This window comes from Tachypleus tridentatus, chromosome 13 (genome assembly GCF_004210375.1).
Source record: "Tachypleus tridentatus isolate NWPU-2018 chromosome 13, ASM421037v1, whole genome shotgun sequence".
Lineage (NCBI taxonomy): Eukaryota > Metazoa > Arthropoda > Merostomata > Xiphosura > Limulidae > Tachypleus > Tachypleus tridentatus.
The window spans coordinates 89612457-89619802 of NC_134837.1; the positions used below are offsets into that span (position 1 = coordinate 89612457).

At 32.7% G+C, this 7346-nt stretch overlaps 1 long non-coding RNA gene across 1 annotated transcript in view; it reads right to left on the reverse strand.

Moving 5' to 3' along the window:
* Positions 1-6956, reverse strand: part of LOC143236874 (uncharacterized) — a 74812-nt gene extending 67856 nt beyond the window's left edge. Inside the window, exon 1 of the long non-coding RNA XR_013019784.1 lies at positions 6792-6956. This is a non-coding gene — a long non-coding RNA (uncharacterized LOC143236874). The remainder of the gene's footprint in view (positions 1-6791) is intronic.
* Positions 6957-7346: the final 390 nt, after the last annotated feature.

Consider the following 7346-nt stretch of genomic DNA (forward strand, 5'->3'; position numbering starts at 1 on the left):
GCTTATATATCTGATAATAAACCTGCTTTGCTCATTCAACATCTGGTTAACTCTACTGACCAATAGATTTTTCTTTAGCACAGTCGCTGTTCACAGTTTGCCTTCGCGAGAATTTTGAATTGTCTTACTTATAGGCTAATTACGTTCATTCAGCGTGCGTTTCTTGATGGTTACAAATGACGTGGTTCGTAAATGTATATGCTCTTGTACACGAGCCTTTGACCTTCTAGTGCTGGATCCAATATAACATAAAGACCATTTAGTACAATTATATTCTTATCAGGCGTTAGAAAGAATATTGTAATAGGCTTAGAAGTTTAAAAAGCACACTTGGATTCAACTGAGGGAATGTACAAAGACATACATAACCTGTGTAACTGGTTCGTAATGAAAATAGCAACATACCAACTAGGCAGAATGAAATCAATGAACCAGTAAGTAAAGAAAGAATAAAACTTCAGTAAAAACATCTAGTGAGCAGGAACTGGGCAAACAGGAAAGTCAAGTCATCAATAGACCCAAACTGTGAATTAATGAGCACAACATATGGTGAGGAAGTGGCTTATTTTTATCAAATTGGATCCAGGAAACCGTTATTCTAAACAATACCACTATTTCAATCATCAATGAATGTTTGTTTTTGAATTTCGCGCAAAGCTACTCGAGGGCTATCTGCGCTAGCCGTCCCTTCTTTAGCAGTGTAAGACTAGAGGGCGGGCAGCTAGTCATCACCACCCACCGCCAACTCTTGGGCTACTCTTTTACCAACGAATAGTGGGATTGACTGTAACATTATAACGCCCACATAGCTGAAAGGGCGAGCATGTTTGGTGCGTCAGGGATGCGAACCGAACCCGCGACCCTCAGATTACGAGTCGCACGCCTTAACTCACCTGGCCATGCCGGGTCTACTAATGAAGAAAAAAAAATTAAAAAAAATTCTTTATTTTTCTTAAAAAATTATAAAAAATTACTATCACATAGATTCATTGGAAATATTCTAAATTTTGTTTAAGAATATTTTGCAACAAGTGTAGTGAATCACACAATTACAGAGTGTTCCAAAATTATCTTTCCGATGTTAAACGTAAATAATACAAAATACTGTACCTGTAGCGCAAGCGATGTATATATATACAAACACAAAATTAAGAAAGTGTTCTTTGACAGAGAGGAAGTGTAAATATGTCAGGGATCGAACGTTAGCAACGTTTCATTGCTAAGCCTAAATATCAAATCTTAATTATAATTATAAAGTGTTACACTTTTGATTAATGCTAGAAACAAACATTTTATATAATACCATTTCCAAATAAAGCACTGTAGAGTGACGCTATTTCTGTCTACGAATTATTAAGCAACTGTTTTGTGTAGATGGAAAATATACTGCGAGATAATTTTAGAATTTATAAACCTCAACAAAAACTTCATTATTTTCTTATTTCTTTTGTACGTTATCAGTAAATAGATGGTAAACAAGTTATTTCATTAAACATCATCTATTGTTTGTTTGTTTGTAAATTTGGCGCAAAGCTATACGAGAGCTATCTGTGCTAGCCGTCTCTAATTTAACAGTGTAAGACTAGAGGGAAGCCAGTTAGTCATCACCACCCACCACCAACTCTTGGGCTACTCTTTTAAATTGTTATTTTTGTGTGAAAGGTTTATTTGTTCGTTTTAGAATTTTCAGGCATAGACACCTAAGACTGTTTGCGCATAACCGTTCCTACTTTTGAACTCGCATTTCCCCGCTGGTACAGCGGTAAGTCTAAGGATTTACAACGCTAAAATCAGAGGGTTCGATTCCTCTCAGTGGACTCAGCAGATAGTCCAATGTGGCTTTGCTATAAGATACAACACACAAGCACGCAGATCAAGACATCGTGGAGGAGTGATGCTGTTTGAAATTCAGATGTAACAGTATTTGTGTTCCTGAAAAACAAAACGAATGACCATTTTGCTTCCTTTAAAATATATAATTGTAATATCTAAAAATAACAGAATTTTTATATGCTTGTTTGGAATTTATATTTATTTAAATATTATACATTATACATTAATAATAAATGCAAATTAGTGGTTCTTATAAGGAAACATATTTATTTATATCGTACAATATTTACATTATTCTTTCGTCATCTGATAATAATAGCATCTTACCATAATCAGATGATGCTAAACAGGTTCCAATGCTATTATCTATTATTTTCTGCTAGTATCTGTTAAGTACACACTAGAAGATTGAATGAACTACTATTTATGCTTCTGAACATATAGTTACAGTGATTTGAACACATGAAAATATTATTAATGAAATGATATGATATCAAAACTGTCCACCGTATTTGAAATTGTTAATTTTTTCAATAGTTCCAATATACAGCTTCAGAATTTTTATATATATTTTATAATGTTCAAGACATAACCCTTGTGGTTTCAAACTTCTCACATGAGTTTTGTTTGCTAATATTTTGTTCTGCAAAATAATTATAAAGGATACATGCATGTGTTAATATTTTATAATGCATCTTAATTATTTGGAAGACGTAAAACAGCATAGCAAATAGAGTAACTCAGAATGGGTTTCAAATACTCTGAAGCCAATACTCTCAGCATGCGTTTTAACGATCTGATTATTACGCTTCGAATCAGACACTGATATCATACACCTATGAGTAAATGCAAAGAGTAAAAGCTTATTAGGGTTTACGGACTAATTAGAATACTATTGGATTTCTGAGTCACTTTTTCACAACGTGTAGATAATTCTAATCAGTTTACTAACGAATATAATGCTCAAGAAATGTATTAGATCTAGTTTGTTTGTGCTTGTGTTTTTATAGCAAAGCCACATCGGGCTATCTGCTGAGCTCACCGAGGAGAATTGAACCCCTGATTTTAGCGTTGTAAATCTATAGACATAACGCTGTACTGGCGGGGGGCACTAGATTTAGTGAAGCGGTTTACCTGAATCGAATAGATTGTCAAATATTAACTAGCTTTAAATATAATGCTATTATGATATCATTTATTAAAATGCCTCTTTCTAGACTTTAACTAGCGGGAAAAATAACCTTGAAGTGTTTTGCGTTGTGTTGTTTTCCATATATTTCTCTTTTCTCGTTAATCATTGAACCTTACTAAATAATATTCTAATATGTAAATAAGCTAGGTTATCTATTCCATGGAAAATACTTATATTAATTAATAATTTTAAAGACAAAGCTACTAATATTACAACTGGTAGCTGTTTGTTTGTGGTTAAGCACAAAGCTACACAATGTGTGCTCTTCCTACCACAAGTATCGAAACCCGGTTTCTAGTATTGTATGTCCGCAGATATAGTGTTGTGTCATTGGGAGGAACAACTAGTAGCATTATTAAGGTGTTCCTCACACATTCATGTAAAAAAGCATTTCTATTTTAGGCCCAACAGTTATACACTGTTTTCAAAACTATTTTCCTTGCTAGAAAATCAAACTACGTTGGACTCTTGGTGTCCGGAAACTGTAAAGTACATATACATAACTTATCATCATAAATTATATCTTCACTTATGTACTTCTACTACTCTGTTTAAGATACGCTCATGATTTGAGGGTCAAATTTTCTAGTTCTTTTTGTTTATGTAATATATATACAGTTAACTAACGAAATGTTTTTACACTAAATCCAGTAAATACGATTTCAAGATATGCCAATAATGGCATAAATAAATATTAATAAAGTGTATGTTTTTATCATTTTGTTGAATTTTCATGAGGTCGTGGACGAATGGGTCTTTTTTTTTACCCAATACAGAAATAGTAGACGTTCTGAAGTTTTATACACACCAAATGAATCGTTCACAGTTCACATCACACGGCTATATCACCATCAGTACTCTCTGTTGTTAACGAATTTATATTGTCGTTTGGCAGTGTGTCAACACGGATAGCATTGATACCAAAAAAACAGACTTCCCTGTTTAAAATTCCTCGCGATGGATCACTTTTTGAAAGAACAAAGTACCATTTTTATCCAATCACCAAGACAACCTTTTGTATTCTCAGTAAGTTACACATTTCTATATCTGAAAGCTATATGCGGATTTATATAAGACATTTACTTTTCGTACATCTCTAGCTAGAAATCAAAACTTACGAGTCAAACAAATTAATTATTGTAAGGTGTTTCGTCTATGTTGTTTTACTTAAATGAAAACATACGTAGAACTAAATTTGTGTATGCTTCCACTAATCCTTCTCACTCTGTGTGTTTAAGTTTAATATCAGATTAAAAAAAAACCCAACAAACTCGTCTTTCTCTCCAAGCTACAGCATAAAGTAAGGTTCACTGAAAGTCTTCGAAAGCAATAACAAACGGTTGCTTATTTTTGGGTTGAACTGAAATGAAGATAATTTCGGCATATATATTATTTGTTGTACTGCTTAAAACATTGCATTTACATTTAATTTACATGTAATCATTTCGACCATCTTAAAGTGATCTGATGAAAATGTTTATAAAATGTTTGCTGTTGCTGAGAATGTTGAGACTTGTTCCTAGAGTTGTCAAAGCAGATTACGGCTCATCCTTCATTCAGTTAGTTTATTATTGTAGTAAAAGTAAAGTTTTGGGGATTTTTTTCGTTTGATTTTTAACTATTACACACAACATTTGTTTTATTATTACTGAAAAGACACTTTCCAGGATTTTTTCCCCAATTATCAACAGAAAAACCTTAAGATTTATCAGTAGCATTTTAAAACCTAAGGGAAGGTTATTTTTATCTAGTTGCATATAATCGTTTAACTTACACAGCTTAGTGTTTAAATAAAATAAATTCCAGTTGTTTTAAAATTTTATTTTCAAACTTATTCCCGATTTCACTTCTCATTATAATTATGTGTGAGAGACATTTTTTTTCTTTCTTTAATAAAACAATCAACGCATTTTTAATTACGACAGTCGATTAACAGAATACAGTGAAAAAGGTGGAATGAAAGAGATTACTTCGTAAAACGGGCGTCAATAAAAAAATAATATCGCTCACAATAAGAAAGATTAACACATAGAAACAGGTGAATATTGTTTAACTTGTTTAATGTAACATTATTGATAAGAACAATAAAAATTATCAGTCTACATTGCTTTAAAAAGAGAGCCGCTCCTGCTATATATTTGAGCATAATGGTTAGCTATATGCGAATTTATGTAAGATTTGGATTCGAGAGTGGGTAATGTTAAAAAGCCACTTTCCTGTAACCTGTCAGTTTACAAGTAGGAACGTTTATGCGCAAACAGCCTTGCGTGTCTGTGCCTAAAAATTCTAAAACGAACAAATAAACCTTTCAGACAAAAATAACAATTTAAATCTGGCAACACTGAAGTATCATAATGAATATTTTAACTACAAACATTATCAGCAACAATTAAATTGCAAATTCAGTTGCTGAAGAAACTGAAGTATTGACAATAGACTGGCTAAACAAAATTGAGACTTGAAAAACAAAAACATTTATTAACATTTAATTTTCCTTCACATAAAATAACCTAAATGACTTTCTTTTTACCTTTAAGGTGTTTTTTCCTTTAACATTGCTAGACCGGCATTCTAATAATAAGCATATTCCAGTTGTCTACAGAGTGGTAATAATGAATGAAGGGCTTCTTAAAAAATAACGAGAAATATAGAGAAAAATATTTGAAATTTGCACATTTTTAAATTGAACTATCTGAACGAATGACTAAAGAAAATAAGATTGAAAGGATATAGAATTAATTGTGATATATTATCACATAACACACAACACGAAATATCAAGCTCACCATTTTAATAGTGGGGATGTTTATAAGGTGACGGTCAACCCCACTATTCATTGGTAAAAGAGTAGCCCAAGAGTTGGCAGTGGGTGTTTATGACTAGCTGCCTTCCTTCTAGTCTTACACTGCTAAATTAGGATTGGTTTGCTCAGATATCCCTCGTGTGACTTTACGCGAAATTCAATAAAAAAAAACAAAATGTAAAAAATTGAGTAAATATACTTCGAACGTATACTATCTTACTTGCTTGTTTTAGAAAAAAAACACATTAGATTATCTATTTTATACACTGCGGAAATCGAACCCTGAATTATAACGTTGCAACTCCGTAAACTTACTGTTGTTTAACAGGAGTAAGTATTCCATTGCTTCCTTTCACGTGTCTTATAACAACGTTGATTAACACGTATACAGAATAGTAAAACTCGGTTTTTAGGGTTACAAAACACTAGTTACTTTGTTTTAGAAACCTTTTATGGATTATAATGCAAAATGATAGATGAACACTATTTTAGAAAGACTCGTTTATTAAAATTATTACAGAAACAGAATGACATGACAATCATGCATTTTTAAATGACTAATATAAATATGTATATTGCTTAACTAAGTTTAGAATTTCATGCAACGATACACGAGGATTATCTGCTTTAGCCGTCCCTAATTTAGTAGTGAATGCAGCTGGTTATCACCATCCTCAGCCAGTTTTTGGGCTACTTAGTTACCCATGAAGGGAAAGAGGGTCACCTTGTAACGCATTCGCGGCTGAAAGGGAGAACATGTTTAATAGGATCGTTATATTAAAACGACTTTGAATACTTAAATCAGCAAATACGTAACAACTACAGTCAATACAAAAAACACTGTGAAACAGAGTGCAGCTGAATTACATTTAGACATTATTTGACAAAACGTAGGTAGATAGTGTGATGTCATGAAAACTTACTCATTTTGTGAATGGTATCTAACAATAATCATATACTCACCTTATAAAGATGTGTTCAGATTCGAGATTTAAGATCTTAAAAGATTATATTGATAAACGAAGAATATGGATTAACGTGTAGTACGAAAGCTATCCACAACGTGACCTGCAGTAAGTAACACTCTAGCCGTGGTAAACAAAGCATGATAGAAACAATAAACATAAAGACCAGTGACAAAACCGTTCACGTGTCTCAACACAATCAAGAACGATCCTTATCAGGAAACAAGGCCAAGAGAATACGGGTTCACGAAGATAAAGCTTATAATTAAAAGCCCCCACCCCATAGTAAATAGTGCAATATTATAGAAAGTGATCGATTTTAGGAAGTGTATGTAACAGCCCTCTCCGACACAAAATATCCATACAATCAATCCATAAAGGTATGTTCAGATTGGGGATTTAGTATTTCTAAGACAGAAATATCCCTTGTATTTATATTATCCAGAAATAGACCTGCAACAAGTCCTACTCCAGCTGCTCTAAGCAAAATGCGGCGTCTTGTTATATATGAGTTTCCACAAATATAAAAGTTAGAAACAAAAGTCGTGTAGGG